The 26,303-nt window shown below is 41.0% G+C and overlaps 1 protein-coding gene across 6 annotated transcripts in view; it reads right to left on the minus strand.

Annotated features, from left to right (window-relative positions):
• Positions 1-23,975, minus strand: part of ADCY7 (adenylate cyclase 7) — a 60,590-nt gene extending 36,615 nt beyond the window's left edge. Inside the window, exons 1-3 of one of the 6 annotated variants that reach the window (XM_019284140.2) lie at positions 23,862-23,975; positions 5,584-5,736; positions 5,030-5,155 (exon numbers count right to left, since the gene is read on the minus strand). The gene's annotated coding sequence lies outside the window, so the exon portion shown is untranslated. Of the gene's footprint in view, positions 1-5,029; positions 5,156-5,583; positions 5,737-10,976; positions 10,999-23,861 lie in introns of those variants that run through there. The other 5 variants (XM_019284141.2, XM_010396565.2, XM_010396570.2 and 2 more) reach the window with 5 other exon arrangements.
• Positions 23,976-26,303: the final 2,328 nt, after the last annotated feature.

A 26,303-nucleotide genomic window follows, 5' to 3' on the forward strand; every position in this document is an offset into this window, starting at 1 on the left:
TTGTCGCAAAAAATACGAAAGCAAATATTTCATTAGTCTATCAGGCTTGGACTGAAGCCCTTATGTTCTCCCAGGCTAGTTAAAGCTGTCCACCGTGCTTTGTGTCAATCCAGCACGTTTTCTTAAGAACTGGCCTGGACTCAAAAGCTGCAGAATAGCCATGGCCTGTACAGAGCCTGTAGAGCCCAAGTGTTTTAAAGAAACACACACCAGCCCAAGGGTGTTGATGCATGGGGTAATTTTGTCCCCTTCTTCCTCAGCAGCTGTCTGCATGGAGCAGTGTGAGGGCAGATGGGGAAGGGGAAAGGGAAGGGCATTCAAGACATGGAGAGAGCAGAGAAGAGCACAAAATCACCCATCCCAGGGAGCTCCCTCTGGAGCTCTGGCACAAAGAGCAGTCTTCCCCCAGCAATGCACGGTGGAGCAACAGAATGAATGATGTGCTATCTGATACAAAAGTCAGACTGATAACAACAAAACAGCTCTTGGGATGGCTTCCTTTATTCTCTGCCTCTGCAGAGTGTGAAGAGTTTCCAGGTGCTAGCTCAGTCACAGGCAGGGGAGGGGGCCTGGAAAACCTGCACCCTCCTGCCCACCCTGTCGCTCACACACCAGGATGGACAGACAGTCAGTGACAACATCCTATTCCCCCTCTCTTGGGAGAATTATTCACAGCAGCTCCCGACCAGTGAAAGCCTTTCCAAACAGAATCCAAGTATGTTGTGGTTCTGTTTTTAATTTCAAAGCTCCTGATGTATTCACAAGCGAACACAGCCACAGTAACCACCTGGATAATTTATAAAGTATTTTTTCTCTTAGTTGTTCATTTGCCAAGGACTCAAGTCTTGATCACCCAGAGCTGCCTAGTTACCAAAGAGCAGTGTCACCCTGAAATATTAGAACAAACCCTAATAGCAAGAACCAAGCAAATCAATATAAATTGCCTTATTCCTCTCAATATCTTCTGTATAAAATCAAGCAGAACCACTTTTTTCTTCTTTAACTACTACAGCACCAGACAGACAGTACAGTTTTGATTTTCAGTCCATATTTTGTTTCACACAAATAACAACAGTGTTTCTGAAATTACTTTAGCAATTTCCATGACAAGAATGATCTCTGACTGTAATTACCCATTAGCAGATATTAAAAGGGAACCAGGAATCTATAAACATGCAGCAGAATAATTGAAGGAGATTAGTAGCTGAATTATGAATCTCAAGTAAAAATAATCTCCAGTCTAGTGGACTCCACAACTATTTCAGTCTAGGAAATGAACTTTAGCAATCCAAAGATCACAGGAAATACCATTCATGTTAAAGACAACACTTCTTCCTTTTAGACTTTGCTTTCAAACGCTAGCCTGCAGCCATCTTGGCTTTTTCTACTCATATAAAAATATTGAGTGAAGAAGAGGTGTGTTTTTAGTGATCTATCTGCTATCAGTGAGTGTCTTTACAAAGGTGAACCTCTTTTTATACATATTTTGAAGTTTTTCATGTGAAATCTCACCTTTCTTGCTGAAGAGCTCCTTCTGCAATACAGAAAAAAAAATCTTACTTATATTCACCTTCTATTTTCTCACAAAAACTGAGCATACCCACTTCAACTCATCAGCACTCAGAACTATATTTACCTTAAAAAGCCAAATCAATACAAAAAGTAGACTGTCATTCGGAAAAAAAAAAATCTCATGACATGTCAGAGCAATCAGTGACACTACATCCCTTAGGCTTTGCCCTTGAACATTGACAGCCACAGCAATGATAGTGCTAAATGTACTGCAAAGAAAGCATTGAAACAGAACTTTTTAAATTCACATTCTTATTTTGGTAGATTGAGTCTTCTCATAATGTTTGTTCTACAATACTTTTTAAAGTAAGAATAAATAACAAGTTGTTTAATTTGGAAACAGTCCTTCAGTCTTTTGCACAAGTGGAAGACGTGAAATAACAAAGGCTGTGGTTTGGTAAGCTGCTGAGTCCAAGAGCCAGCTCTGAGCAGCCAAAGGAGAAGGTCTGGCCCACTCAGACCCCCCATCCTGTGCCAGGTGCCTGCACCCAGCTCCTGCTGGGCTCTCTGCAGAGCCCATTCACCAAAGACAGCAACAGAAAGACAATTTTGGCAGGTCACTTCCCTGTCAGGGTGGGGGAGTGCAGCAGGTAGCGGAGGTATAGATGATCTCCGGAGCTGGCCCGGGGTTTGGAAAGGAAAAGCAAACCACAAGTAGGAAAGCAAGCACAGCAGTGAGCTCTTAAACTGACTCATCACTTCTCACGGGTCCACAGCCTAAGAAAAAGAATATCAAGGGTACCACTGCTAAAGCTGGGGGTGGGGGGAGGGTGTTTGTTGCTCATTTTTAACTACCAGTATTATTACAGGATGTGCTCTGTGGAAAGAGATTACAGTCACAAAGAAATCTCTGTGCTACTGATCCAGGTAGGACAGAAAACAGTGACAGAATATGGTACAGAAAACTGATTGGTAATTTAAGACAAGCTCACAAACTAAGTTAGTAAAAAAGAAAGAAAAGTCCATATAACCAGACTGATGCAACAGAACTATATGTGAGAGTTTACTACTGTTCTAAGGTACTTTTAATTGTGAAAACACGTAGTGGTTCAACCAACAAATCTATTAAGCCTTGTAATTAAGTGCTGGGTCTGGCTCAGCAGGGCGGGGGAGGAGGAGTCCTTTTATAACACTGCTTTTCATAAGCAGCAAACTCCAGGGTGTAAAAAGATACATCACACCAGAAGAGAATTGAGCTGTGCTTTGCATCTTTCCAAACCAAGGTGTGTGATTATTTCTTGACTTCCCGACCCCCTGTCACATATTACAGATAGATTTTCTGACTTTAGCTGATTTAAAATTGAACTTACCACAGCAAAAGTCAATATTGCCCTTACACTTTCAGTTTTCAGACCTATTTAAAATTCATGTCTTTGAACACAGTGTCCTCAGAAGCCAGGATGGATTTCAATGTGTAATTTCAGTTTAATTATATCAAAAGCAGAATGCTTGTGCAGTTATTGAAAGCACTAAAACCTGCAATATTGAGCTATATAAACTGCAGAAAAAACCCTGAAACACAGAACATTAAATTTCAGCACTATGAGGAATTTTCAGCTGGGACAGAAATAAGGACAGAGTCCTTGTGTGTGTAAGACCCAATAATTTCTATTACAATATCCCTGATTTTCACAGAAAGTAAAACTCCTGACATTTTCAGATCTGTTTCTTAAGAAAAAAAAATGCATCACACTCAGTAATACTGAGTCTCTGCTGAAATCAGCAATAAAACAAAAATTCAAGGTGTGTTTGAACTGTCAATTTGTGCTTTTTAGGCATTGCCCCATTTAGATTACAGACAGACAGACAGCAAATAAAATAGCTCAGGCTGACAAGTTTTCTATGCTCAGTATAATTAATTACACATAGAATGAATTCTCTGTCACCTGTATTGCAATATTCTGAATATGCCTCAGATAACCTATTTCAGTAAAGCAGTCAAGAAGCACAGATGTGACAGAGCCAGAGTATTGGGACGTAACTGGACTCGTCTATGACTAGATACAACAACAGATGTGCAAAAAGTAAAAAAATAACAAAAATTTTGAAAATCACTGTGAACAAGAGTGTAATGGGCATCATATATTGCTCTCATTTTTTTCCTGTCTCACATAGTTATTTAAGGGGAATGTACAGTTCAACATAGAACTGAGTCTTTCCCACCTCTAGGTAAATAGTGTATTTGCACAGAGCAGGTGCAATGACAATATGGCATGGGACAAGGCAGGAAGAAGATAAAACCTGCCCTAAGTAAGATAAGAAATCACTTCCTATTTCAGTTGAGTCCATCTAAAACCAGTAAAACAGAGAAGGAGGCTCCTCTCTCTCCTACCTGAAATATTCCCACCCCGCTGAAGTGAATAAAAATACAAACTGACATATGAAATTCAAACAATGCAATGACACAACAACTTCAGTTTCCTTGACTTTTGTCCCACTCTCTAATTTTTACAGAACAAAGTATTTTTTAAAATTATTTTGTCAAACATGGTTGCTTCTGAATTTCTGCTTACTCAACTCTTCCCGAAACAATGTCACTTTGGACATAAAACTCAGCCCAAGGCCAAGAGATGGACACAGAAAAACATGATTGTGCATCAGTACTCAGAGCAGTGCACTGCAGGGTGGTATTGCAGCACAAATATATTTGTTAATGTATAAAATAACCTTTGTGAAAACAAAGTCTTTGTACTATTTAAGGAAGAAGGGGGAAGGTAAGGAGACAGATGAAATCCAAAACCCCCTTTAAGTAATGACTAGTACTTCAAGAGTAAGTCCTATCAAATACCTGCTTTAAACATCTTATTTCTCTATAGCATTTATTACAGGGGAATTTTAACGTTCCCCAAACTTAACCGTGCAACATTTGTTACACCACCACATCCATACTTCACAGCCAAAAAAACTAAAACTAACACTTGCAATAAGGAAGTTCCCTCCCTTGGAGGTTAAATATTAAAAACACCACCAAGGAGACAGACATTTCTTATGGAAGCATTGTTTCTAGAGTCATACCCTACCTCAGGACACAAAGCTGTCAAACACCCACAATTCTTTTTTAAAAGTTTTCCAAAATGTAATACCAAGTTTCGGAAAGGTCCTTCGTGGAGTCATTCTGAAATAAAACAATGATAAACGACTGCAGACCTCAGAAATCTTCTATTTTCAGTCTCACTTGACAGCAACACACACTAGAAAACTGTTAGGAGTTGTGTACATATTTATCATTGATCCAAAGGGCCACAGGAGCCAAACATTCACAAGGGCCTGGGTGAGCTCCTTTGGATCATAAAGAGGGAAACATGCAGAAGCAGTGAGAGCTTTCCAGTGACAACCAACATGCCTCATGGAATTTTTTTTCTACATTAAGTTCTGATTGTCTACTAAGATACTAAGATGTTTGAACACAGATCTAATCACTATCACTCTTCTTGTTTCATCTTATCTTTCATCTTACCATTTACAAAGCTTTGTTTGACAGCCAGCCCTGTCAAACTGCTCCAACTCCAACAGGCCACTGGAAACTTGCACCATGCAAAGCACTGACTCACCAGGGCAAATGTGGATATCTCACCTGGCACAGCTAAAACAAAGTAGACACTTTTAAATTAAATTCTCCTGAAGCAGATTTATCCTTTGGATTTGCTGATACTAAGGCCAGTTAATGAGTATTAAAGCAGAGCTAGTTAATTCCAAACCTGAAATAATACCCCAGACACAGCAAATCTTCAGGATGTGGCAAAAATCACTCCTCAAAACAGCTTGCAGTTACTGCCTCAAAGTGACGTGAAGTCCACAGAAGAACCTTCCAAACCAGTGAGGCACCACAAACACCCAAGTGAAGGTTACACTGCTCAGCACCCAGCCGGCCCCCAGGGCTGGGTGCTAAACCAGCAGCACTGAGAAAGCATTTTTACCTGGACTGCAAAGCTCAGCTGTGCACAGCAGATTACACCAGGCTTTTATTTACTGAGACCACTGATAAGAAATGCATGCTTGTTGTTTGCTTACTGTTACAGGCCACAGGATTCATTGGCAAATTCCATATTTCTCCACTCCACCATGGTCTGTTCACTCATTTTGGAATTCCTGCAGGATACTGAGTGCAGCCTGCTCAGGTGTAATCCTTGACACTAAATCTTTTGATGTAGCACACACAGGAACCTGCAACAAGACAGGGAATCTTTACTCCAGTGACCACTGTAGGCATTAACAATGCTTTATTTCCTCCCCTCATAGTTCAAGGAAGAAAAATATACTCAATCTCCATCATACATTTTATGAACCTTTACCCAGACAATCAGTAGAAGAAAAAGTACTTAACTAACTGTGGCATGCATGAGTATAACTTGATTGAAACACTTCATCATAGTTGGAAATGCCTGAGAAGGAGGCTCAAGACTGATGAGAGGCATCATCTTTATGCTAACTGATCCCAATGCGTTTCAAGCATTGTCCCTTCATGACAACAAAGGGCACTGCTAAAAATAGGGTAAGAATGTGTAACTAACTTTGTCAACACTATAGATAATGAAAGTCCTACGTTTTTCAGGAAGTTTTGTTACACACAAGATCAAATACCAGCAATTAAAAAAAACAAAACAAAAAAACAACGCTCCAAGAACAGCAACTTAAATTAAAAAATATATAATTCAAAACAACTCAAAATATTGCAGATCAGCAAATATGACAATATGGCAGGAAAACAGCTGAAAAAAAAACCAAAACCACACAAACAAAACATTCCTTCTCTGGACCTTGTAACTCTGGATAAAGACTTATCTACTTGCTAGTGTGCAAATGAAGAGATTCTGACACTAAGTTCGCTTGTCTTGGAATACAAGAAGGGCAGAAATGCATATTCCTAGGATGTTGTGAACAGAAAATTTTGTCTCCAGTTAGGCAGATGATGACAAGACGTGGTTAGGTATCATCCTTGAACCCAGTGCACCAGGTATCTAGTAGGGGAATTCATAACATGCATAACAGCTCCTGGTTTTGTCTCATTCTCTTCCTGCCTTATCCTCTTCATATGCATTCTGGGAACAACTCTGCAGATGTGACAAGATGCCAAAGAAGTTCAACACCTCAGCACAGCACCAGGCACTGGCAGGAGCCCTGGTTCCTCACTGTTCCTTGTTGGAATCCAGTGCACGCTCACCAGGGGCAGGAACCCAGGAGTAAATGGTTATAAAGCAGTGTTGAAACAATGACCCAAAGAAAGGCCCAGAGCAGGAAATCTGAATTAGGATGCCACTGAGGAACTTGATACAAGTTAAACAGCTGTGTTGGGAAGAGACAGTATCAACATCTACTTCGCAGCTCACCCCAAAGCTGCGTCACAAGGGACCCACTTTGGAAAGCAGAAGGCAAGGGAAACTGCCAAATAATCTGGCACAAAATCAGAATGGATGCAAAGTATTTTATCACAACAAGAATTAAAGTCAATCTATTGCCATTTTCTGTTAAATTTTTGGTAAAATATACAAACTACTTGAACCACCACTCAAAATAGGCACTCCACTCTGTCACAGTGGGTTAAATGTCTAGCTCATACCTAAGCCCTGGGACGGCTGTGGCCATTTCCATTAGATTTTGGCCAGGAGTTAGCTGTACCTAGCCAAGTCCTACATACATCAGCATTCATAAAAGTTGGGTGAAAACTGGAAAGTATTCTTATGAAAAAAGTGAAAACCCTGACAAAGGCTTTTGGCAGCCTTGGAGAGAGATGAGAGGAAAAACCACAAGAATATCTCACAGAGTTCATCTGAAAAGGCAGATATAAATCTGATGTGTCTGAGCATGCGTAAAAAGCAGATAAAAATAAGACTTCACTAAACCTGTTACATGTTCAATTTGGAATGCCTAAATAAGCTGCTGCTTTACTTTCACTGTGTTATGTATCCAATATTAAGGATGAGTCTCTGATAATCATGAGATGCCTCATGTTCCTTTGAAATGGACCAGTGTTATCTGGAGAGCAGCACATGAGAAGGATGTCCCAGAAATATCATAATGCCTTTTAGAAAAATTAACTATGAGAGTTTTAAAAATCATCCCATGTTTATGAAGGTGCTCAGTTGTAGTTATTCATATTTATAACACACTCTAGAGAATTACAGTGTGATTTTAGAGAATAATGTCAACACCAAGTTGACAAAGTTTCACTGACTTTTACTTTTTTTTTTAATTTTTAAAATCTATGCCTAAAAACATAATTTTGGTCAGAGCCCTTGATAAACAGCTTTATGCAAGATTCCCTTTAGTTACAGAGGGATCAAGGCGCTGCTCCCTAGAAGTGTTACCTCAGGATCAGGTCCTGGGGACAGTATACTTTCTGTCCTACACAGACATTATAAACAAAGATAATGCACAGGAGAAATGCTCCACATCAAAATGTAAAGGGAAGAGAGTTAAAAAAGAAAAAGATTCTCTCTGTATTTGTAACTGAAGTTCCTCAGAGGCACAGAGAGCAGTCTGCTGATAAGCAGCAAGTTTCCGGCAGTAAAGTGATACACAAAGTGCTTGGAGCCAATTTTTGATCTACAAGACAGACAAGCCTCTCTGCATTCAGCACTAACCACAGGAGCCTATTTCCCTAGCAACAGCCTGTGGGGCACTTTCATTTTAACTGAAGAACATTCAACCAGTTACATTATGAGCCCTGCACCTTGCTGCTACAGCAGCAGTTGCTTTTCACACCTACCAAATTGTTATTTGTGTGGTATTGAGCTGCTGGATCAATGCTGCACCTGCAGCACAGATTTGCTTTATCGTGTTTTGGTGGTTTGGGGCTTTTTTGGATTTTTTTAACTATCTGAACTTTATCAAGCTAAAACTGGTCAAAAGTCAAAAAAACCCCCAAAACCTTACAGTATGGAAAAAAAGGTAACTTATATACTTAGTAAAACTCTTTTATTTTCCAGATATTTCCTTTGTTTTAAGTTTGGAGTATTAGAGCACAGAGAAGCACTCAACAGCAGTCATGTATGTAACAAGCACAGTCCTTGATTAATTTTAGGGAGACTTAATTCAAATAAATGAGACAGAAAATGTACCGAACTAATAATGCAAAATCAACTAGTCACCATCAGATCAAATGGCATAATGAGATAAAAAAAATTAAAGTGACAAAAATTGAGAAATTGCAATCTAGGAAGTAATCATTCAAAACTGAGAAAAAGCAATATCCTTCAATGAAAATGTAATTGAACGCTACAACACATCCATCCCGAGTTTATCCTCAGACACTGAGGAAGGAAACAACAAGTTTTCATTAATACTATGCCCCAACGAAATGCAAACCACTGATGGACATAAGCCATAGCCCAAAGGTCCAACCTGTTTCTTAAAGATAACCATGATTCAAAGACCTCACATTCTGCACAGAACCCCAAGGAGAAAGCCAGCAGTTACACGTAGGGAAAGTGCTCAACCAAAACCCATGCAATGAAGCACATCAGGAGCAGATCTGGGAAGAGAATCCAAACTTGAGAGTTTACTGGTCAAATCTTCCCTGGTAGATCAGGGAGTTCCTGTAGAAGCACAAATCACTTAAATTAGTGTCAGCTGTTCAAAATTCTGATTATTTCTGACTTGGGCTGAAGTTGTTCAGCACAGTTTAAGAGCAGGCCTGAGAGCCAACTGTTGCCAAAAGCCCAAGAACATTATTTCAATAACCACATCCTGTGGTTAAAGCACAATAAATTCCAGAATTATTTTTCATCCTTGTAATCCCGTATTTCCACCTTGTGCACATACAAATTCTCAAAACCTTCTGAAGCCCTTAGCCCCTGTATGAGAAGGACAACTATATTTAAACCAAGAAGTCAAATCCATTTTCTTTCATCCCTCCTATGGATTTTCTCTGACAGGCTCCAAGTGTGCAGCATCCCCTTTCTTCTCTCCTAAAGGAACTGACCTAATGCCAACATCCACCCACAAAAGATGCCAACAACATAAATGAATACTCACAAGACATTTTAGGAATACAGTAGTCCCAAGCTAATAAGGCACAAATAATTTTTGACTATAACAATTCATTACAGTAAACATCTTTGTTGGCACTTAAATCTTTTGCTGGATTTTATTCTCCTACTTCCAGAAACTGATATAATTCCTGGAGGAGAATGTCTGTTCAGCTGTGCCAGGAAGCACAACGCTGGGCTTTAAATATCACATAAAATAATAATTAAGTTATTGTGTAATAGCATTATATTTTCAAAAATAAATATATAATTAGATAAGAATGCATGATGTTAAGGATAGCAGAATGCCCATCCTTCAGCTCCCACTGACAGACAGGGTGGTTACAAAAACAACACAGTGAATCAGTGCTGTAAATTCACTTACAGAAACGAGGGGGGATCTTTCGTTTAACACTAGTTTTCCAGTAGCAAATGGAATCAGCATCTCTGAGCAAAGGCGTGACAGAACAAGGGATGAAATCATGAGGTTCCTTTCATTCCTTTCACATGGCTGTAACACCACCACTACTGAGGTACAGTTCAAGCTGACACCTTTGCCATAGCTTCCTTATTGCTAAGGTACAGCTCCCTGCCCAAGCAGCAAACCAGATATAATGGGGGAGGGCCTACATGTGGAATGGGAGGTGTTGGGGATGTGCTCAATTACAAACATCTTCAGCAGCCAGTAAGCGTTTATTCATAAATCACCATCCTCCCTACACACAGAGTTTAGGTCAGTTTAATGAACAGAAACCTAGAGAGGAAGTTTTGCTCTCCATTTTAAAGAAATAAACCCACAGGTCCTGGCTATGGCTCTGCAACAGGGGCATCTACAGTAATATTTCTCAACAAGTTTCTCCTCCTCTTCCCTCTTCCTCCCCACCACTTATTCCTATCTTGTTGCCAAATCATTCTTTCAGTATGTGCATGTCACTGTTTCTAGAACTACACAAAGTCAGTTCAACTCAAAAATAACCATTTGTCTCTCCTAGGTTTTGTTTCTTTTTGTCCAAAAGGCATATGGGGTCAGTGATGGTGTGCAGCAGCTTTGAGGGCACCTCAGCCAGCACAGCTGAGAGCAGTTGGCTGCAGAGCAGAGGCAGAACAACGAGGTGACAGCAGGAATGTGCTCCTTAACCTAAAAATGCTGCTGCAGTGGTCATAGGGAGGAACTGTGCTTCCACATGTGCCCCAAGATGAGGAACAGCCCAGAGAGATGCTAGGCAAGAGCCAGGAATAGAAGAGATCAGCTTCTCAGGGGAAAACAGACCTCTCAATGCCTTTAGCACTAAGCAAGTAGTCAGGGTGGTGTGAAATTCTCTAACGTATGACAAAAGCCATTAATAGTTCAGTTATGCACAGTCTGTGACCTGCAGGAAATAGTCAAGACTGAAAAGAACAGGGACAGATAAATATATGCAAGCAGCGAAGACTCACCCCAGTCAGATTGGATCACCCCACCTCTGAAAACTGAATGAGGAGATCCAAGATGTTCTCCCAGAGCAAGGAGGAGAGTTGTAGTTGCATCATTTTTCTAGATGAGCAGTGTCAACGATTTATGCTGAGTCAGCCCTGAGCCCATCAATGCCTTGCGCTGGTCCCTGGGGCACTGTTCTATTAGAAGTGATGACTTTCACAACAGGCTGCTGAGCAGGATCCAAACAGAAACACACTTATTAAAGAAAGGAGAACTGCTACTTTATTTTTCAGTAAGAGCAAGAACACGCTGCCAGTACTTTGGGCAACTTCCAGCAGCCAAATTACTGTTAATGTCCAGAACGCTTTCCACTTTTGTCTGGGAGTTTCCAGGATGAGTAAATCAGACCTCATGTACTCTTATTTCTATCAACAATTCACAGAAAGAAAAAGCCAGAAATAAATCAGACTTGCTAGAATCACCCTGTGAGCAGTACTCAGGTTTATGCTTCCACCACTAAATCATACTTCAAGTTTGCTGCCTAAAATTCCAGTAATTTCATGAGGAGAAAAAAAAAGTGCTCTTCCCTTCCACCTTACAATTTTTGCATGACAAGATATACACCAAAAGAATCTGTATTCAAGAGCAGGAAATAGGGAAGGAAGAATTAAGGGACTTTGCAGATAAAAAGAACTATTTGAAAAGTTTAGCTCACTCTGTTAGGCAGAATGCAGTTAAGCACACAAACTGAAAAAATATCAATCATATGTGACCAATTTGCAGCTTCTAATATGTTTTTTATCTTGCGCACCTTCCAGAGGCTAATCTCCAAACCAAGTACTTTTGCATTTGATTGCCATCTCAAAAGACATATGAGCTCCCAGCGATAAAGAAAAAGCCAAACATTTACGTGTGTAGAGTGTTTCTGACATAACACAATCCACACATATTTACAAATCCAAACCCCATACACTAACAGTTCGCTCATTTTTGTTGGTTTTAAATTGATTTTAACAAATGAAGCAGAAATTACTGAAATACCATATAATGCAAAATATGATAAACCCCATGTTCATATCTATCTCTGAGTTAGCCCACTTCATACAGGAACTAACAATCAAATGTTTCAGGGTAAGGAAAATCATAAGCCATATGCAACCCTTCAGTGACCTTAACTGTGCATAAAACAGGCAAATCTACATTTTTAGGTACTCTATGTATTACACACAGACATAAAAATGCTGTAACCTTTATTTAAATCATAAAACACTGGTTTACACCCACATTTCTACTACTTTATCACCATGCTAAGCCTAAGGATACAGACCTGCAAGTCAGAAACAAGGAAGGGAAGGAATAAAATGTAAGTGAAAATGTCTGTTATGTGTTTTTGTTAAAATCCACTCCTTAAAAATGACTGTTAGCAGTTACTCTGTTCAGGTGCATATATGTTGGACTATACCAATAATTTCATCACTGGCTATTTGCTAAATATACCTATAAGCATATATAAGCACAAAGAAACCCCAGATGATAAAATAAGTTGAAATTAATTGTAAGCAAACAGTCAAAACTTAGATCTCAAAACACTCTAATTGCTCCACAGCATTTTTACAAAAAGACACTGAAAGTGTTCAGTGACAAGCATAGAAAAAGGCTTTCTATGTCTTTCACACAAGCTCCCATCTTTAGGTGGTTTAAAAAAAGGTGTGTGGGGGAGACAGCAGATTTGCAAGAAATGTGCAAAAGTTCGAGTGATCAAAGAAAATCAGTGGGGTAAAAGAAAAAAGTGTCCTGTTGGGAAACATATTGTACACTGTCAGTTGCAGATGTCAAGCACAAATTAAGAAAGCATTAAGATAAATTTTTATATTTAGACACCAGCTAGTGTCTAAATGTGATGAATATGGAAACCAACAATCACTGAACTCTCCACCCAAACCACTGATTTACGAAATCCTGATTTCCTAGACGGGCTGACAAAAGAAGTAAAATGAAGCAAAATCAAAGCTGCAAATCAAGCATCCCAAATATAAGAGAGATTTTACACGTACTACGAACACTAGATGTCCACTTTATCAACATCACAGCTGAAAATAAATCTGTATTATGAACATAAAGCAAGACTCAAATCAACCAGAATAAACAAAAGTTAAGATTTTGCAGAAAAAATATATTCATGACAGCAAATATAATAACTAATACATCAATTATTTAAAGTGGTGTTAGATTTTATCCATTTCCTTTAACGTTTCCTCCTTTGGCAGAGATGAATCTGAACGTTAGCACAAAACCATGTTTCCCAAGGGGCTCTGACAGGGCTGTGTGTGAGTGACCTCCCCAGAGCCGATACAGACTGGACACAAGAGGATACTCCCCCCTTGCAGCCAGGGAGCAGCACTTGGCTCCTCCTCTGAGCCCTTGAGTGATTGTCCCAGTTTGCCCCGGTTTTATGACCCTACAGAAAGGATCAAGAGGAGGTCAGTCTAAGGAACAGGGATGATTCAGTGAATGACGCATCAAGGAACTCAGACTGCGGGTCAAGAAATCCCAAAGAAGAAAAGGAGTATTCTCATTCTGGCAAGAGTCAGACAAAAGAAAAGTCAGGAAGCTCATCAATAAAAGCAGATATTTGTGTCAGTACTCTGAGCACGCAGTATATCTAGTTCTGGTCAGAAATTAGTCTCTTGCACAAACAAGCTACTGTACAAACTCAAGGTAACTGCATCAATACAAAACCCAAAATGGTACATTCCAGAAACAGAGCATATAACCTTCGCCATATAGTTCTTCAATTAGTATGCTTGAAGTTATTGGGAAACATATGTAAAAAACTAAAGGTCCAAAGAAACTGTTTAAAAGTTTGCTGACTTCTTCGTTAAGACAGGAAGGAAATTATAAGAACACAGCACTGGTGTTTTATCAGAATATTAAGGTTAGCAGACATTTTTAGTGGACCCTAAGTCACATTTTGTGTTTTAAACAAAGCTTTTAGCATTTGACTACAGAGAAACACTCGCATTCAGCCAAAAGGAGATAACAATTCCTAAGAGAAGTGAGGAATCAGCATACAGTTCTGAAAGGCTTTTTTCTTTTTGTAAACAATTCAAAACCAAAAGCTATGTTTGGCAATACTGCAAGGAAGGTGCAGTAACCCCTCATGTTACTACCATGTCATAAAAAAAGGCTTGGCTTTTTTAGAAAGAGAAAGGGCAGGTGAATAAAACTCACTGTTGCCTATCTTCCCTATGCTGTTAGCTATATAGCAACATAGAAAAGAATTAACAATTAGTGAATAGTTTATGGGAATGCAAGCAATCATCTCAAGTAGGTTAGAACTAGAGAAAACTACATCTTGAGATCATTCTGATGCAGGGTTTACTTCCAATAAAATGGCACACAATACAGTTTGTGTGCTACAAATGATCTGTCCAAATTATCAAATTATCCAGATTTTAAAGATTTTTTAAAGGCTACCATGGCAAAGAAAACTACCTACCTAGTTATACAAACAAATTATCAGCAGATCAATTAAAACATGAAGATTAATAGCATGTAAAATTTCCCATAGTAACTGCCAATGTAAAAACTCACAGCCTCCTGTAAAGAAAAGCAGAATAACTGGTCTCACAATTTACCTTATGTTGGATAACAGCATACACAGGTAATAAAAAAGGCATTTTAACTTGCTCCCTGACAACATTTTGTGCAGCCACCCTCCTAGGTTATTGTCTAAAAACTAGTGTGGCCATAATTACCATGTTACTCCCCTGGTGTAAGAATATACATTTATGTTAGAAGGTATTTGTGCAGCCTGTGTGCATTGCTGGGGGAGGTGAGGAAACTCTGCTATCATAAGCAGCTCTGCTCTGTAATCTCAAATTCCTCATGGCTGTCACAGGAGCCTACATGTATCTGAAGTTTTCCTGGACATTCCTAAAGCTCTTTAAACATAAGAGTCCTTCATTTGACAAGGGGAGCACAGGAAGGGCTGGTTGGATGGCACTGCAAGGAGCAGCACTCAGCCTCCTCTGCTGATTAAGACACCAGCAAAGATCATCCACAACCACCTGGCTGTTCCCTAGCAGAACAGGTGCATATAAAAACAAGTTTTTCAGGTCTGAACTCAAATTGTAGGGTAACCATGCAACAGACCACCCAAGGGTCTGTGACTGGCCAGCAGTTGCACAGCAGCAGAGGGAACCAGAATCAAAGTCTGCTTGGATCCTTCTCACGAAGCAAAGCCCATACGGGGAGTGTCAAGTACAGGAACAGGGACGTGGGAAGCCTGGGAAGCATTGACTAAATCCTAAAGAACACTTCAAAGAACGAAGATTCAGGGAACAGCATGCTGTATAGCTTGTTTTGCACTGACCAGCAATTGCTAGCATCGCCTGGAAAACTGCTTTAAAAGTTCCCCCCACTACTAGCTCTATGTCTTTGTGACTGTCAGCTATCTCATGCCTCCAAGAGTTAAGTGTTACTAGCACATGGGATCCCAGAAAAGTTTGTTTACTTCAAAAAGACAGAGTCAGAACTGATTTTAATGTCCAGGGCATTTGTTCCTAAGGTCCAGGCTGAGTGAGTGGGTGCAGAGAGGCAGCACCCATTGCATATGGGGTGGACACAAATACAGCTGACTGGTGTCTTCCAAAGAAGGCACAAATCAGGGTGATACCATCACTAACTTGCATACAAAAAGAGAACTTACTAAAATTCAACCACAAGGCTGGAAAGAGCGATGGAGTTGTTCCCCACTCAGAGCTGACACACTTCCCCTGCCCACTGCCAGGCCACTGCTCTGACAGCACAGTTCAGGTTACAGCAACTAAAAAGTATTTCTGGACAACTTGATTTCCAATGTGTTAGGCAGCTGCCTTCAGAAGTGCTTCTAAAATACAGCAGGTTTCCAGAAGACATACACTACGTTCTCCCTTCTGGTATCTGCAGAGTCCCCCCCATCGATGGCACTAACCCAAGCCTGACTCTGGATCAGGGCAAGTTCTTCCCGGGTCCACTATAGTATCATTGTGCAATAATAATGCAATATAATTAGGTCTCCTCTGCCTGCAACCCATCCCATTTCTGTGAGGGCAGTGCACAGCTAAAGAAATCCTTCCTCCTCCCCCTGATCTCACTTTTTTCTCCACTTGAAAACCCTTCAGGTTCTAATGAGAATATTTTTATAGCACATGAAAACTGCAACAATTGATTCATGGCTTTCTGATTCCCAGAGTTCCCATGGTTTCTACAACCACATAGTTTCTACAACTACTTACCAGCAAGTAGTAAGTTTAGTTGTTTTGGGGTTTTTTTTGGCTAGTGCTTCTTAAAAAATTGGCTGTTTGTAAATGCACAAGCCCAAAGAACGATGCCTGGGATACTGATATACAGAATGTGATGAAGATACTGGGGTACTGATGCACAGAATGTGCCATTCAGAAAGATAAAAAGACACAAGCACAGTATTTTCGATTCTGTGGCCTTCAAAAATGATGCTTTAGTTAGTTTTCTTTATTTATGCCAATAGATGTACATGTATCTTTACATATACACATTTTTATTGGCAGCAGAGAACTCCAGGAAAAGCCTAACCATGAACAACACAGTTTAAAACAAGTACAGGAGAATGCATTTCCAAATACAGCTGCCTGCATAAAAGTAGGACATAAATTAATTCAACATGTAAAACAAGTGTTTAATGCTACTGTGATAAACCAGTTTAGCTACAACTACATCCAAAATCCCTGTGTAAACATGCTTGATAAATGGTTATGGAATACAGAGCCAATATAAGAAAAGAGCAACTCTTATTTCTTGCCTAAATCCAGAATCTTGAAAAGCAAAACTTCCTCCTTTATTCTCCCAATATAAGATACATTAATTGCCATTTAATCTCCTTTATCTAACAAGATTGTTAAATAATTTGTCTGCACTTGATCAGAAGCAGTTAACACCCACATGCAGCTCTGCTCAGACTGAAAACCTGTGTCACTGAATCGTGTTCTACAACTCCACAAGTGAGCTCTGAACATGCCAGCAATCAACACATCAGCTCACTGGAGAAAATAAAACAGCTGGTGTGGAATTTCGCCTTTTGTGGCACTGTAAAAACTGCATCAAACTGTTTTTACAAAGTAACTACACTGGGTTTTTGCTATTTCTTTGAAAGCCAAACGTGGTGTTTGTACTGTTATCAAATCACGTTCTCACTTTTCAGAGCAACTCCTAGCTCTGAGTACCTTCAACAGCTGTGTATTTGTATTTGCAATAACACTGCACAGTCTCAAGCAAACCACAATATACATCAACCCCTGCTGTAGCGCTGCAAAGCATCTTCTGCCTTATTTTGAAAGTGCAGCATCCTGAGGGAGAAGAGAGTGGGGGGCTTGTAATTGTTACAATTAGCAATCTAAAAATAAAAAGTAAAAACTACTAAATTCAAAACAGGATACTCCTCAGGAACTTGAAAAAAAAAATACAGATGATTTTTAAAAAGCACTACAGTAAAATATTTTTACGTTCATTTCCTGATGTAAAACAGCAGAACAGAGCTCACTCTTAAGAAATAGTGAAATCGGGATAACAATTCAACTGGCAATGCCTCCAACCAAAGCACAGTCCAGATCACTTTTCCAGCATGTTTTCAGAAGTGTAACTTACTACTTGGATAACCAGGAGCCAAATTTTACAGTACAGCCACCACTGACAAGGAGGGAACTGTCCCCACGCGTCTCTCTAGAAGTTCAACAACACATTCTGGCCACTTCCTCTAGCCTGGTTGTTCTGTTCCGACAGAGGAAAAAAATCATACTTAAAAAATGCTTATCCTATGAAAAAAAAAATTGCATTTTGTCCATTTAGCTTCATGAATCATCTGCAGCAGGTCAGATGAGCACCAGTGCCGACTTCAGGGGGGGGTGGTGGAAGCACAGGGGCAGGAAGTAAACAGAGCTGCTGGCTTTTAGTGACAGCTGCTCCTTGAGCCAGCTTAGCTGCACCATAAAAATCACAGCCTTCAGTGCATTTACTCCTGTGTTCATACTCAAAGTCATATATTTCTAGAAAAAAACCACTTTTTTTATTCAAACATCATTAGTCATTGTTACATAACAAGCGAGCAGAAAGGGATTTAAAGTTCCCAGGACGTTCCCAAAAGAGGCTGTGTCCTCCTGTATATACAGAAGACCTTGCTGGAAAAAAAAGAAAAATCATTAATTCATGAACAAGGTGGATATTTCATAACAGAGAAAAACTGGGCCCAAAAACCCCAAAACTCAATCTGCTCACAAGCATACAAAGTGACTGGTAGTTATGTTAAATCTAGAGGAATATAAATTTTAACCTCAAAACCAAGTTCCTGATTAAAATATAATGCCTACAAACATTTACCACATTTTCTGTTATTTGTATTAGTTTATTCCCATAAACTTGTATCTCATGAATATATAAATGTTTGTTTTCTTGGCATTGAAATGCCTGCCATCTTCACAGCTGAAACTGCCAGTAAAGAAGGAGCAGAAGGTCAGGCAAAGAGTGTCAGGAAATGAGAAAGTTCTGATAGCGGTACCCCAACTTCCTTTCAAATGAGAAAATTGAAACCAAAATTCTGTTCTGCTACTGCAACTTATTTTTTTGATTTATTCCCACATGTGCTCAGTAGCAATAACAGGGAAAAAGAGACAGACACACAGAAAAGCTCCAGTACAAAGTTCATCCCCTTTCAACTTGACCCAGTCTGGGGTTTTCCCCACAGCCTGACTAAGTCTGAGCTTGTTTGAGCAAGCAGGTCCTGCCTGAAATACCGCAACAGATGGGCTCAGGTTGACAAGAGCCAGATGCTAAGAATATCTGGCATTTAAATGATCAGGGCTTTATTGCCCATTGCCATTAATTTCAGTTGAGCTTGAATAAATTTCAGTGAGCTCAGTCTGTCCCAATCTACCTTTGTGAGCTCCTTCCCAGCTGCACTCTTTACCCAGCCCTTCCGTGTGATCTGTCATCCTATTGGAACGCTTGTTCCCTCACTATTTTGGTTACCTGGATGGAAAACGGTATTCAAGTAAGAATTAGTCACTGCTAGGTGGTTTGATCATCGACTAGTTCTTTCAAAGAACCCCCAGTATGAATGTTTATTTTTATATAAATAAAGCAGAAAATGTCCCAGACTGGACATTAAGTAAATAATTAAGTAATGACTAAAACCCAGGCTATAGCACAAATGAAGAGCATCTTACTGCAATATTTTATTCAACTCATTGAAATGCTAACTCATTATTATTAGTCATAACAAAAATCCATGGAGTGAAAAGTAACAACCTAAACCCAAAATTATATAGTCACAGGTAAACTATTTCTACATTTGTCTACCTATAAAACACTTACTATGTTGTCTCCTTCCTTGAAATAAAGTATGCAGTCTCAAGACCTGACAACTTTGTCAAAGCCCTTTAAAGCATTTTTGTATTGATTCTATTATGAGACTATGCTTGGGGCTTTATAACAAGCCATTTACAAGGCAGCATTATCAAAAAAAAGAGAATTTATTGCTATTCTTGCTGAACACCTCAGAAAAATACATTCCTTTCGTTGTGGGCTGAATGGGAACTTGCATGTCAAACAGCACTTGTCTCTGCATCCCACAGAACAGAAGGTGGGACAAAGCCCTGCCACTACTCTTAAGCGATGCAGGACACTGGAGAATGAGCCTGAAAATTACCTCCTTCAATTATCTTTGCCAGCAGGCCCCAGCAGCAACCTGAGCAGAGCAAACACACAGACACTGCAGTGAACAAAGCACACACGGAGCACTGGGGCACTGGAGGGAGAAGCTGCCAGAAACAGCCAGCTCTGCTCAGAAAGACTTGTCACCTTTCTCTGACTTATGCCAGTTGCAGCCTTGGTAATCTTTGTTATTTCTGTTTTTAACTAGAATCATTATTTATTCACTTTAGTTTTGTGCCCAGAGACAGAAGTTAAACACACCCTGTTGGTTCCTTCTCTCTAATTACAGACCAGAAGCTACTTTTATTGCTGAAAAGAGGATTACAGAACAGCTGTTAAGAGAGGAACGTTTTGGCCATTAGCTGTGAAGGAAGCTCTTAGGAAAAGCAGTGTATACAGCCCTGCTGCCACAGGACAGACAGCTTTTACTTTGTTTCTTCTTTAATGCACAACAGACCTGAAGCCTCTGAACTGTAGGGCCTGTGCTGTAAAAATCAAACCAGCAGCTTGGCTGCTACAGGGGAGGATGTTTGTTTATTTTTTATAAAAGTGCTACTGAAAAGAGACTACACAAAACAAAGCTGTTTGAAGGGCACATTTTGACACATGTCATAATTCCAAGGTAGTGAGGTAAAGCAGTGCTTTGGTTAGAAAAGGAACAACAGCCCCAGGTTCTACTTAAATTCTGCTGTTTATCTTTGAGTAACCTAGACAAAATCATTCCACCTTTTACACCTTAACTTTACTAACTCTGAAAAGGTAACATTCAGCAGTAGCAACCTACACATGGCGTGCAGGAAATTTCACTACAGCATATTTATGCTATCATATGTTACTATTAAGCAAAGAAAAACACTTCCAAAGGGAAGATCCAATGTATGGCTTGCCCCCTTGCCTGCATATATGGATTACCCTGTTGCTCAGCACCACAAGACAGAGCCTGGATCCTACTTGAGGAGCCTCAGGAAGATAGGATGGTGTTAGAGGTGAAAGACAAACAACAACAGTTACTTGAAGTGATTTCCAAGTCTCTGGAGATAACAATGATAGTGATTTTTATTATGAGATAAGAGTGTTGTAAAATTCCTAATTTTTTAAGACAGCATTTTTTTTCCAGGTGAAAATGTTGTGGTTTTGTAAGTAAGAGTAGGAGAAAATCTGAGATTGATGTGTTTACTGTTCTCAAAATGTAAAATATAAAATTCATTTTTTTAGCAAACACAAGACAGACTCTTCATGAAGTCTGCTGTAATGGCCTGAGGAAGAAGTTGCACTTCCTTATTGTAATACAAGATGATCTAACTACACAGTGCTTACAAACTATTTCACACTGTAACATCCTGTCAGTTTAGCAAATAATCATCTTGAAACTTTGCAGATGTTAGTTTAATTTATCCGGTATTCAGGTTAGCTCCTTGAATGGCGCTTTAAATTTGAATATTGGCTGGGTTTTATTAGGGAAGAAAAGAGAGATCTTTGGCTCAGCCAGGTCCCAACTTTCATCTGAAAAGCCTTGTTGATTTAAGGAAGATCTGTAACTCTTTAGCAGTGCGCCCAAGTCTTTGGAGCTGCTTGTGAGCTCAGCTGTTTGCCAGAGAGAGCCAAAGAACAGCAGAGAGCAGCGAGTGGCAGCGCAGGGGCCAAGGCTCCCCAGTGCCACTGACCCTCCCGTGGCACCCACAGCACATCCCACTCCTGCCCAGCTGCACCTACGCACCTCAGCTCCCAGGCTGACTTCCTAGGACAATAAAACACTCCTTGATTTACACGAAAAAGTATTTCTATACAGAAAAATCCCAAATGACACTTGCAATACAGAAGCTTTGCACATGCTGAGTGCAGTTTGACCATTACATTTTATTAATCTGAAACAAATCCAGGTAGTCTGGATCCTTTTTCAGAAAGATAAAACATAGCTTCAACACAAACTCTAAGACTGAGGGAGCAATCACCGGGTGAAGTATTTCACCCTATGTTTTACAGTCTTCATAATAAGTTAAAATCAGAACAAGTAATTTTGATAAATTCTGCAGCGTTAAACCCAAGTCAATGGTGTAGCGCAAGAATAAATCTAAGTTTTCAATTTAGAGATTTTATTGTAATTGCATGGTGAATACTGCCTTTTTCTTTTTTATTTCTTTTTCTTTTTTTAACCTAAGAGCAACTAGCAATTACACAAGCACCCACCTTAACAGAAAACAGTGATCATCATTTCTAGGCTTACACCTTAAACTAATTAGCTCTCAACCAGCACCTGCTCTTTCACTTAGCACAAGCCCTGAGAACATAAATACCCACATACATTAGGGAATGAAGTCTCTCCTTTGTTTACTCTTAATGGTGTTGACATTAGTTTCATTAAGAAAAAATTTAAGCAGTTTAATGGCTGCTTTACAAGAACCCCCAATGACCCTAATTGCTGTTCCTAATGGCTTCTGGAAGCAAAAACAACATGCTATAATGGCCATTAGAAATCCATATTGGCTTACTGTTTTCAGAGAGGTATTGCATGTACCTCTCTGTTTCTGTTCCACACTTCTGGATAGGGGAAACTGTCAAGGTGTGGCGACTTTGGCAAATACTGGTTTTAATGTCACCCACTCCAGTGAACACTTTTTTCAGAAGTACTTAATTCACCATAGACACAAATATACCATGAGTGCACTGTATGACACCTCAACACATTCTTTCTCCACCTATAGCGGATCATAAAAAACTGTCCAGATCCGTACTTCAACATTTGAAAGATCAGGATACGTAAACAAACAATGAAACCCCTCCAACACATACAACAACCACTCCCCACTCTTTATTTATTTACTTCCGACACAAATATTAAACCCTTCTGGAATTTTTCTCTTTCTCTCCTGGAATGCTGCTTGCATAAAAATAGTATAGGAAATTATTCTTATTAGCCTTTAAAATATATAATAGCTACAGAATTTCTTTATAGTACTTTTCGTTTTTAGACATAAACAAGTTCATATATATATATATATATATATTTTTTTTTTTTTTTTTTAAGGTGAGCTCCTTTTAGAAGTTCCCAGGTCCCTCTCTTCTATTAACAAAAAAAACCCCACCCCCCCCCTCCAACCCTTCCATCGTGAATCTTAGCAGAAAACAGTAAGGTCACTAATGCAGGTACATTTACATCCTATTTCCCACTATGAAGAAATTTTCATATTGCTGTGTCCAGAAGCTTTATTCCCTGTAATAAATCTCAACCACTTCAAAATCAAATCCAAAGTTTTTAGGTACACTTGTGGGGATTTTCCCCACCTTGTATTTGCACAGCACTTATCACAGCAGGGTCTTGGGGCACAACCGAGCGTGTCAGGCTCCCAGTAATACAGATGAAATAGAACACATCTGACAGGAGAAAAACAGACTTCTGTGCTGAACCAAATTCAAACATTACACCTCATATTTACTTTGTGTCTCCAAAAAGGTTTCAAAGTGTCTCTGCCCAGTTCTCAGCACTTGTGCTGACCACATCCTTACTGCTTATGACAGAAGTCTCAGGCTTAACAGACTTGAGTATGGTCCTGGGTCATTGCTGATGATATGCCCCGTTCCTGATCCTTCATCTGCCACTGGCAAACATCAGATCCCAGCAATAGTGATCCAGTGCTATTCTATATGTTTTAAAGCATTTCAACCCCTTTATTACCAGTGGTTATAAAAATGCCATAACACATCCCATGGAGATTAGAAATAACTTACCTATTCAGCAGTAAAAAAAGACACAAACCAAACTTCAGCTGATATTTCAAGCACGCTCTGGTATTTAAGTACCTCCTTCAGCAGTTTAAAGCCCTATTGTGCTAAAAAAGTGCAATCCAAAAAGGATCCAAAATACGCTCTAGTAAGAAGCAGCCAGCTTTTGGCTTTTGAGTGCAAAAGACAACCCCAAACTTCTCCATTCATGAACCAGTGTTCAGGCCTCGCGGCTTTACCAAATCCGCCTTTTCTGAGCAAAATAAACTTGGAGAAGAGGTTTATGGGCCCCAACACTTTTTCGCCGTTCCCAAGTGTATCAAGTGGTGTCACACGAGGTAGTAAATAACCATTACACGGGAAACTCATCGAGCCCTCGACTCTTGCTGTCGTACTCCGCGCAGCGCGACCCCGAGCCCTCACCCTCCCAGGGCATCTCCCCTCCCAGGGCGGTCTCTCACCTGCGGCCGGCGGAACAGCAGCGGGGCAGGGCTTCAGCTCCTGCTGGGGCTGGGACCGGGACTGGGCCCTTCTTCTGCTGCTGCTGCTGCTGCTGCTGCTGCTCCTCCTCCTCCTCCTCCTGCCGCCGCCCGAGGTGTCTCTGGGGCCCGCGGAGCCTCCCCGGCGCGGCGAGGGCGGGACCGCGGCGGCATCGCCCCTCCTGCCTCTGCCTCTGCCTCTGCCTCTGCCTCTGCCTCTGTCTGTGCCTGTGCCTCTGCCTGTGCCTCTGCCTCTGTCTGTGCCTCTGCCTCTGTCTGTGCCTCTGTCTGTGCCTGTGCCTCTGTCTGTGCCTCTGTCTGTGCCTCTGTCTGTGCCTGTGCCTCTGTCTGTGCCTCTGTCTGTGCCTCTGCCTGTGCCTCTGCCTCTGTCTGTGCCTCTGTCTGTGCCTCTGTCTGTGCCTGTGCCTCTGCCTGTGCCTCTGCCTCTGTCTGTGCCTCTGTCTGTGCCTCTGTCTGTGCCTCTGCCTCTGCCTGTGCCTCTGTCTGTGCCTCTGCCTCTGTCTGTGCCTCTGCCTCTGCCTCTGCCTCTGCCTGTGCCTCTGCCTCTGCCTGTGCCTGTGCCTCTGCCTGTGCCTCTGCCTCTGCCTCTGCCTCTCCCTCTGCCTCTCCCTCTGCCTCTCCTCGGCGCGGGGAGCGCCGGCGGCACCTCCGGGGGATCGCCCGAGGGGTGAGGGGCTCCCCCTCAGCTCTGCCCCGCTCCGGGTCTGCAGCACCCCGTCCCGCACAGCTCGGGGGTTCCTTGTGTCCCCCCACCAGCGTTCACACTGTACAGCGGTGGAAACAAACTTCTGCCCAGGACTCTGAAAAATACAAAAGTTTACAGCCAGCTTTTTTACTTCTGGCCACTACTGTGGTGGTTCTGGCAGGACTCCCAACCTCGTCACAGCCAGGCTGCACCCGGGGACAAGGGACCTGACCAGCTGTACCCGAGGGACCTGACCATGGCTGCAGCCGCCCCACGGCACCGGGGTCCCATCGCTCCATTGGCTTGAGTCCCCGAGACTGCTCTGTGGGAGTTTCGCTAGGCTGGCAGTGATTCCTCAGAGCATCAAGCCTTGAGCATATGGCCACTAATTCAGACCCAGCCTGGCTCTACCACACATCAAGTCTGATGCAAAACTCACTGGAGGCAACAGAAAGAAATGCTGATTTCCATGGATTTTTTGGATTAAGCTTATCTGGTGAGCTGTTAGTCACTGGCAACCGCACACAGCCCATGGCAGGCAGGCGTGTGCCCAGCTACATGCAGCTACAACCACGTGTTAGTCATCCATGGACATCCCATTACTGCAATAATGCCTTAGTAACTAAATACAATTTGTATTTGTGTCCTGCCAGCCAGCTGGTGCTTCCCACTCTCAGTAGGCCCAAGTGATGTGCTTGAATTGACTCTCGGAGCAGCAGCTCAGTGCACACACCACAGGCACGACAGCTTTATGTGACTCTCTAAGCTCCTGTTCCAGTATTAGCGGGAATATAGGAAAGGCTGTGCTGACTGGGGCTGCCCAGCCATTAGGATGATTTCAGGCTGTTAGGGCTGGGAATTTTGGAAAGGAATTTAAATCCAGCTTCAGCAATGTGAGACAGTAGATAAGGCACACAGCTGGAGAAGTGGTTACGTACCTGAGGCACAGGACTGTGCAGCAAGTGAACTGGACTCTGCTCCTCTGAACCCTGCCCTGCAATACTTTCATGTGCAGTCTTGAGCATGGTACCTAATCATACCTTGGTCTTCCCGTTCCTGTTTTGGATGTAGTGTCCAAAAGCATTGGAAATTATAGGCACATTCAGATGGAAGCAGTGCATAGGCTATTCAGACCATTTCTTAGGGGAGAGGAGAAGGATCTTCCAGTAAAATGATTGTTAAAAAGAACTGTCTTCACTGGAAGTTGGATTAGATAACAAGATTTAAAAACTGCAGGAAATGGAAAATACATTGTTCTGCTGAGATCATAAATGGAGTAGTTTCAGAACAGATGGACTCAATTTATCACTTCATCAAAATTTTGTGGACCTTCCGAGTACCCAGATTGCTTAACATCATTTCTGTATACCCACAAAAAATATTTGCTATCCCAGAGTAAGATCCAAAATTCCTGCATGATTCAACACGACTGACATTGTAGGGGTTTTTTAATGGCAGCAGCTCCAAAGCATTCCAAGTGCTTTACGTACACTGTTGTGCAGATTACTCTTAAACTATGAGCAATTACTGTAACATATTTTTAGCCCAAAAAAAAGGATAGAAAAGGAAAAAAAACCCAAATTATGGAAATTAATATCCAGTTCCCTGCTTCCTGCATATGTTACATACAGACTTCCCCCATTCTTTTTTCTGCAGCTGTTTCTCTCAGCGCTGGCAGCTGAAGCACAGGCAGGGCTGGTTCTCACAAGCAGATGCTA

The sequence above is a fragment of the Corvus cornix genome, chromosome 11 (genome assembly GCF_000738735.6).
Source record: "Corvus cornix cornix isolate S_Up_H32 chromosome 11, ASM73873v5, whole genome shotgun sequence".
In the NCBI taxonomy this organism is placed as follows: Eukaryota; Metazoa; Chordata; class Aves; order Passeriformes; family Corvidae; genus Corvus; species Corvus cornix.